General features: G+C 36.9%; 1 protein-coding gene across 2 annotated transcripts in view; it reads right to left on the reverse strand.

The window, feature by feature from the left end:
• Window positions 1-7,735, reverse strand: part of LOC131433717 (protein qui-1) — a 271,477-nt gene extending 263,742 nt beyond the window's left edge. For both annotated transcript variants that reach the window (XM_058600273.1, XM_058600272.1), the window contains exon 1: window positions 6,876-7,735. The gene's annotated coding sequence lies outside the window, so the exon portion shown is untranslated. The remainder of the gene's footprint in view (window positions 1-6,875) is intronic.
• Window positions 7,736-8,296: the final 561 nt, after the last annotated feature.

The raw sequence follows: 8,296 nt of genomic DNA on the forward strand, positions 1-8,296 counted from the left end.
GGCGAGATAAGCCGTTTTTGATAGTGTTTGTAATATTCTCACGGCGCCGTAATCGATGCATTTAAATATCCAAGCGCACCATGGCTCAAAATTCTATTGCAGAGTTACTGTGCGGTATTTTCGGGTATATAGTTGTAATTTACAAGTTATCAAATTCGAAAAATCTGACATCCCTACACACGAGTTTAAGACTTAGTGGAAAAGATATTCAACAGAAACAGTAAGAATGGCATGGGTGTGAAAAACACGAAGTGTTAGTTCTTAATGCTGCACTCTGAAAAAATATGAATTTCACCAAATGAAAATCCGTTTATTTCTGAATTGAACGAAATACTGCAAAAAAGATGTTACTTTTAATCATATTATTTTGAAAATCCGTTAATTTTTTAAATCACTCATTATATAAATACACTGATGTCTCTTTTTACGCGGGGGATACGTACCGCGTAAAATAAAACCGTGTACAAAAAACCACCTAACTTCGGAAATCCGCGTAACTTTGGAAATTCGCGTAAAAAAACCGCGTAACTTCGGAAATCGGCGTGAAAAAAACCTTCAAACTAAAGAAAAAAAAATTTTGATGCCAAATATCTTAGAAATGCATGAAATGTCCAGATCGGGTGTAATCTCAAAAAAAAATTTTTTTTTGTGAAAATCGATTTTGAGACATAGAAAATCCAAAATCGAAAATTTTTTTTCGATGCCGAAAAAAAACCGCGTAACTTTGGAAATCCGCGTAAAAAAACCGTATTAAAAAACGCGTAAAAAGAGACTCCAGTGTAGAAACATTTATCAGAGAGTGGAAATAATCTTTTACTACACTGCCCATACTCGCATATCAGTCCCATGTGGGTATTCGCCACTTTTGAGTTAACCAGACGGATAACGTCTATTTTTACCCTACTTTCAGAAATCGCAAAAATAATTTGGGGTTAGTGCAATAAAATATGAAAAAAAAAACATCAAGTCGGGTCGAGTCTTGAAGGAATGAAAGGTCTTGTGGTCCCATACGAAGTTCCTAAATTTCATCCGGATCCGACTTCCGGTTCCGGGATTATAGGGTAAAGTGTGTTTAAAATTTTATACCATCACTTAGGCTGTGAACCATTTCGCGGTTAATTTTAACTTTTGGTGGCTCACAGCCTCAGTGATGGTATAAAATTTTAAACACACTTTACCCTATAATTCCGGAAATGGAAGTCGGATCCAATTAAAATTTAGGAATTCCGTATGGGACCACAAGACCTTTCATTTGAATCTATAAGTTTGTGAAAATCGGTCAAACCATCGCTGTTTAAAGTGAGAGGAAAAATATGACCATTATTTTCGGTGCCTCCGGAATCGGAAACCGGGAACCATGATAGCTGGAATCAGTTTGTTTTTGCCGTCTACTGATAATAACTATCGAATGGAGTAGTTTTGAGGCCAGTTTATAAAATTTTTCAAGTGTTTGTTTCGCCAATTTAAGTGTTGATATAAAATTTTTAACACACTTTACCCTATAATTCCGAAACCGGAGGTCGCATGAAATCCCTTTAATTCATATCTAAGTTTATAAAAATCGGTCACGACATCTTTGAGAAAAATTAGTACACATATTTCAATTATTTTGCACATTTTACCCCATAACTCTAGAACCGGAAGTCCTATCCAACCAAATTCAAAAATTTTGTATGGGATCATAGCTTGTGAAAATTCAAATCATAGCTTGTGAAAGTTCAGCCATCTCCAAGAAAAGTTAGTGCAAAAAAACGTTACCTACACACATATACAAACATTTTGCTACTCGACGAACTGAGTCGAATCGGCTCTACGAGACTCAGTCCAAAACTTGGTTTTCACAATGATTGCATAGCTTTTTTATATGAGAAAGGCAAAATTTAAGTTCATACGTTATATACAACAAGAGATATTCACGATCGAATGTGCAACACTCTCTCACAGGGTAAATCTTGAAAAGGCGCCCCATGGTAATTCGCGACAAAATCGGTCTCCTAGAAATTCGAGTGCACTTTGTTCACATTTTTACACACTTCACCCTGTTACTCCCGAGCCGAAAGTTCGATCTGGATAATATTCAATAACAGACAATGGAACCAAGAGACTTTTCATTCATTCGGGTGACGGATATATTTTGGCTACTCTGATATATTTTGGCCCAGGGTATTTTTGGGTGTAATCGAAATGAAAAAAATCTGAGACACGATGTACCTTGTTTTGATTAATATACATTGTGAAACATTTCATCATTTCACTTTTTGTGGTTCAAAAAGCAATAGAAATATGGACAAAATTATTATAAGTTTACAAAACAATAAAATAAAATAGCAATAAATTTGCGAAATATTTCTGAATCGAGATTAGATAAAGAAAAATGAAATTCAGATCGAGGAGAAGAAGAAAAACGTTCCCCAGTTGTCATACTTGATATTTCATGTACCAAAACAAATTTTAACAAATTTTCCGATTCGTGTCATATGCAACTGGACAAACTATCTTCCCTATTCAGTGATGATGACTAATTGAGTAGTAAAAAGAAAGATGTTTGTACGAACTGTCAGGAAACAAGGAAAAGCACAGTTGTTTCCAGTAGAAAGTAGTAATTTTGAACTTTATTCCTTATTTCCTGCTCACTTGCTTGTGTCTTTAAATCTTTATTATTTAAGTTTAACTAATATTTCAATAAATGTTTGTTTAAAAAAATGAGTACTTGGAATAACTATTAGTTACATTTTTGTCAGACCACAAACAATAACGTTATTCTATTTGAATATCATATTTCTTTATCTCAGTTCGATTCATAAACATTTCGCAAATTGATTGATGATTTGAATATTTTGCAATCTTTCAAAATTGTCTGTCCATGTGTTTTGCTTTTTCACCCACTATGCAAAGAGTTGTTGTATTTGTGCGTTACACAATACAAAACAACTCCATAATCAATGGATTGTTTTCTGAGAAGACTCTTTTCGAGAAATTGAAAAACTAATCAAATCTCTTGCAATGTAAAGGGTGATTTTTTAAGAGCTTGAGAACTTTTTTAAACAATAAAACGCATAAAATTTGCAAAATCTCATCGGTTCTTTATTTTAAACGTTAGATTGGTACATGACATTTACTTTTTGAAGATAATTTCATTTAAATGTTGACCGCGGCTGCGTCTTAGGTGGTCCATTCGGAAAGTCCAATTTTGGGCAACTTTTTCGAGCATTTCGGCCGGAATAGCCCGAATTTCTTCGGAAATGTTGTCTTCCAAAGCTGGAATAGTTACTGGCTTATTTCTGTAGACTTTAGACTTGACGTAGCCCCACAAAAAATAGTCTAAAGGCGTCAAATCGCATGATCTTGGTGGCCAACTTACCGGTCCATTTCTTGAGATGAATTGTTCTCCGAAGTTTTCCCTCAAAATGGCCATAGAATCGCGAGCTGTGTGGCATGGAGCGCCATCTTGTTGAAACCACATGTCAACCAAGTTCAGTTCTTCCATTTTTGGCAACAAAAAGTTTGTTAGCATCGAACGATAGCGATCGCCATTCACTGTAACGTTGCGTCCAACAGCATCTTTGAAAAAATACGGTCCAATGATTCCACCAGCGTACAAACCACACCAAACAGTGCATTTTTCGGGATGCATGGGCAGTTCTTGAACGGCTTCTGGTTGCTCTTCACTCCAAATGCGGCAATTTTGCTTATTTACGTAGCCATTCAACCAGAAATGAGCCTCATCGCTGAACAAAATTTGTCGATGAAAAAGCGGATTTTCCGAATGGACCACCTAAGACGCAGCCGCGGTCAACATTTAAATGAAATTATCTTCAAAAAGTAAATGTCATGTACCAATCTAACGTTTAAAATAAAGAACCGATGAGATTTTGCAAATTTTATGCGTTTTATTGTTTAAAAAAGTTCTCAAGCTCTTAAAAAATCACCCTTTACATTATTTCAAACAATCTAATGCCATACAAAATTACTACAAGCATAAAAGAAAAACATTATCTACTCTTTCAGGAAAAAATTACTTCTAAAACAAGGAAAAGTGATTTTCGTTCATTTTTTTCGGACGTGGATTAACAAAAATGCTATTTGAATTTCGGTTTATTTATTTGGAGCAGGGAAAAGCCCACTGGAGTTAAGTTATTATCAATCTACCACTATGTCTCCAGTAGGCATAAAACCTCCTCATCTTTTGTACCAACAGATCACGGGTTAGATGAAAGTCGAACCGACTTGAACAGCGATGAAACAGTCGGCACATACTGAAAAATAACTCGTTGTGGCCATAGTTTGAAGGAATGCGCAAGAAAGGATGAGCTTGAACTTCAATAGTTTTCATATTGTGATTGGTATTGATTTGAAATAAAGACAAATGAAAAAAGATAATGATTACTCCCGTTTAAATGTACTACAATCGTACTTCTGAAATAATCCAGAAAAACTTGAATGATTTTTTTATTTTATTTTTATTTCATAAATAAAAGAATATAGAATTCGGCTTCGCCACATCGTTTTTCTCGTGTGCTATTCGACCTCGCTACCGTTCGTTCGGACCTAACTGAAATAAAGAAACCTAGCTTTGAATAGACTGGGCAAACGAGGCGGTTACAGGTTTGTATGCAAGTACCCGCCGCTTCCGACGGTGGGTCGGCAGCCAACTCAGCTCGCCTTGAATTTGGTTATGTGGCTGCGCCACATCAATTATCCGGGAGACATAAAAACAAATAGATAATTTTGATGAATAACCAGAATTTACAGTTTTCTAATTCATTATGTGGTGTAAATAAGATTATTCTTTCGGCAAAATAACTCTTTCGGCGAAAGGATCTCTCCGGCGAAACGACTTTCGTCGAAATGACCCCTTCGGCGAAATGGCATTCGGTGAAACGACTTTCGGCGAAATGGCTTTCGGAGAAATGACCCGCTCCCGGTTGCCCGAAGTAGGAAATGTTATTTACACAGAAATTGATTCTGGAACAAACAATACTACGTGTTTTTTATTTGTTTATGAGTTCTATATGGAACGTCGTTTTTGTTTTTCTTTATGATTTTTTTTAGCAATTTTTTCAACGACAGTGGTGTAATGATGCTTTTGTCGCTTGACATAATACCGTTTGGCATAACGTCGATTTGCATGAAGCCAACCTAATGGTTATTCGACAAATTACTATTTGGCATAGTGGTCATTTAGAATAACAATCATTTGGCAAAAAATTACAAATCTTCGGTACTGCGATAGTTTTTTGTCATAACAGATCAACGTGCTGCTTTATAAAATTTGTTCTAATTTACTGAGACTCCAAAAGGTTTAATGCGGTTACGCCGCATCGTTTTGGATGACCTTCTGTCCGACCTCGCTGCCGCTCGTTCGGAGCTTCAAGTAAGGGATAGCTCCTAGTTTTGGGTAATCCGGGCAAACACCTGCAACTAGATAGAGGTGATTCTTACTGGGGAGCTGCCTCCCCGCTGTGACCGGCGCTTCCGGCCGTCTCGGCCTTAATTACCTATGGAAAACAGAATATTATACTAGCATTGAGTGAGTTGGTTAAGGGGTTACACCACTGAAGAAAAAAAAGAGTAGGACTTTTCAGGGGAGTTATTTTGGGATACAAAAAATGGAGTAATCCGAATTTTGTATAAAGCACTTTTTAATATGTATATTTAAGTGATCAGTTTTAAAAAATTCAAAAACAAAATGGCGACTTGGCGGCATTTCCGCGAAAGTGCTGCAGTTGTGACGGCCGGAAACATAAGTCATTTTCAAAGGGCTGCCATTTTACAGAAAATCAATTAATTGTATATGTTCTGTAAAACTTTTGAATCTATTGGTCAAGATTTACTTGACTTATGTTTCCGGCCGTCAAAATGCAACACTTTCGCGGAAATGCCGCCATTTTGTTTTTGAATTTTTAAAACTGATCATTTTTTGTACTTAAATATGCATATTAAAAAGTGCCTTAAACAAAAATCGAATTACTCCATTTTTTGGATCCCAAAATAATTCCCCAAAAAGTCCTTCTCTTTTTTTTCTACAGTGGTGTAACCCCTTAGATAAATTAATAGTGTGCCATTTACTACAGAATTTCCAAAATAAAAATATAATGCTATTTCACCTAATATCATCGAAATATTTGGATCATCACTCGATCGAAACACAAACGAAATTTTACATTAGATTAAAATATTTCGAGTTCAATAATTATTGTGGCAAATCGCATTATGAAAAAAGACCATTATGCAAAATGACCATTAGGCCACATAACTATTATGCCAAACAGTTTCCAATTTCGAAGCAAGCCCCAACGTCAATGAACAGAAATTCGAGTCAGTCTCGAACCGGATTTTGATATCGGGTTTGCACACATTGTCGTTGCGAACCCAGCACAGTTTTGTGAAAAGAGTTTGTTTGATGAAACTACTCTGGATCAGTTTTATCTATCTAGGATCTATCTTGTTAAATGAAGGCTTTTTTACGGAACTGTTCTAATGACTGCAATCCACATTTGAACACTGTTTTGCCTTATTTCAATACTAATCATACCATTAGAGGGGAGCCATTATTAAATGAATTAAAGTTTATATTGTTTGAAAACACAATAATTGTAACTGCACCAAGCACAACTTGAACTTTGGTTGAAACGAATAATCGTAAAATTTGTATCAAACAATTGGATAGTAAAACACGCTACGCTCTATTTATTCAAACCAGAAATATCAATAGTGCAAATTCATACTGTTTACAAGTCAATTTGTACGCCAGCCGCGTCTAATTAAAACCGCGGAACAAATGCTACCAGAGTGGAGAAGTGGAAATGAAGTAATTTCAAATCTGTAAACAAAGTTCACTAAACCAGGCAAACAACATTAACCCGAGTATTTACCTAATAATCGTACACTTCTTTCAGCTACACCGTCGGAGCAATAACAGCCGCTACTTGTAGTAAATACGGATGTGCATCTCTTCCTTAGTCGGATTTTTTTCTCTGGTGCTCGCACCACTGACAACACTATACAGTATTTATTCACCGTCACTGGTACAGATTATTCTTTATGGGTTGTAAGCAACTGGATCTCTTCGAGAATCGCACTTCTAGAACAGGGTAATCAAGCACATCTCATACATTTTTTTCCTTTCCAACTGCATTAAATTGCTCTACATGATAATGATTCTCAATTCACTCTGCTATGTAATATTCTTTCCACTTCCTCTACTTTCATCAAATGCCCTGAAAGTTTCCAGCGGTGGTACGGTTAGCGGTTTTAATACACAGAAAAAAATTTACAATTTTCACGTGTTGAGCGCTATTATTCTTTATCTTCACTCATAAGGTATTTCCACTTTTAAAACGGATTCACCGAACGACTTACAAAAACTATTTCTTAACACGATTCACACACTGGACTGCCCAACTCCACAGCATTCCTCACGCCTCAGTTTTCCCTATGCACAAGAATGCATTCAATTTTCTCCGCACAATTCACAGAATGTCGAGATTCGCAATTCTGGAGACGACTCGCTGCGAACAAACCAACACGTGGCCACGGGTCCAATGGGTTACGAGGGTGTGATAGCAGACCTCAATACCCACTCCCGGCAGCGCACGAGCTCCGATCAGCAACAAGCTGTGTCTGTGTGAATCAGAGTGTTTATGATTGTCACCTAGATTCTGATTCTGGCACGGCGAAACGCAGATTTTCCAACCGAACGCGACCAAAGTTTATCTCAGACTGTGGATGGAGAAGCAACTGGCTCGACGCAACTACCCGAAAAAAGCTTTTCCTAGTCAAATTTCCCACCGAAACGACATGATAGCGGAAAGTAACCCACTCTCTTTCTCCCATCTCTCGCCAGCCAGGCGCCGTACTGATAGCAAAGCTTCGCATTCACCGGCTGCCGCCGGGATGAGAGAGAGAGAAAGAAAATGAGCGCAAAGGTTCGTTAAGTTTTTCGCACTGTTCTCTGTTGATGATCGGAAAATCAAAAAAACGAAACTGAGGCCCACAGGTGGATTCAGATCTGTTTTGTTCTGCTTGGAGTGCTCTTTGTTTTCTTAAGCTGATAATAAAATGCAGGGAAAATGCTATCGAGTATAATTGCGAAAAGCGAACCTAATACACAAAACAATGACTCAGCTCTTTTCTCATAATCATTATTGTTTTTTGAAAGGCTATATATACGTGCTGAAGATTATTTCAAATTTTATTCGCTATCTAGTATTGACAGTGGCGTACCGAGGAAATTAGGCGCTCTGGGCAAAATAAGAGATTTGCCGCCTCAAAGCTAAACTCCATCTCCGGAAAG

Source organism: Malaya genurostris, chromosome 3, assembly GCF_030247185.1.
Source record: "Malaya genurostris strain Urasoe2022 chromosome 3, Malgen_1.1, whole genome shotgun sequence".
Taxonomy (NCBI): Eukaryota; Metazoa; Arthropoda; class Insecta; order Diptera; family Culicidae; genus Malaya; species Malaya genurostris.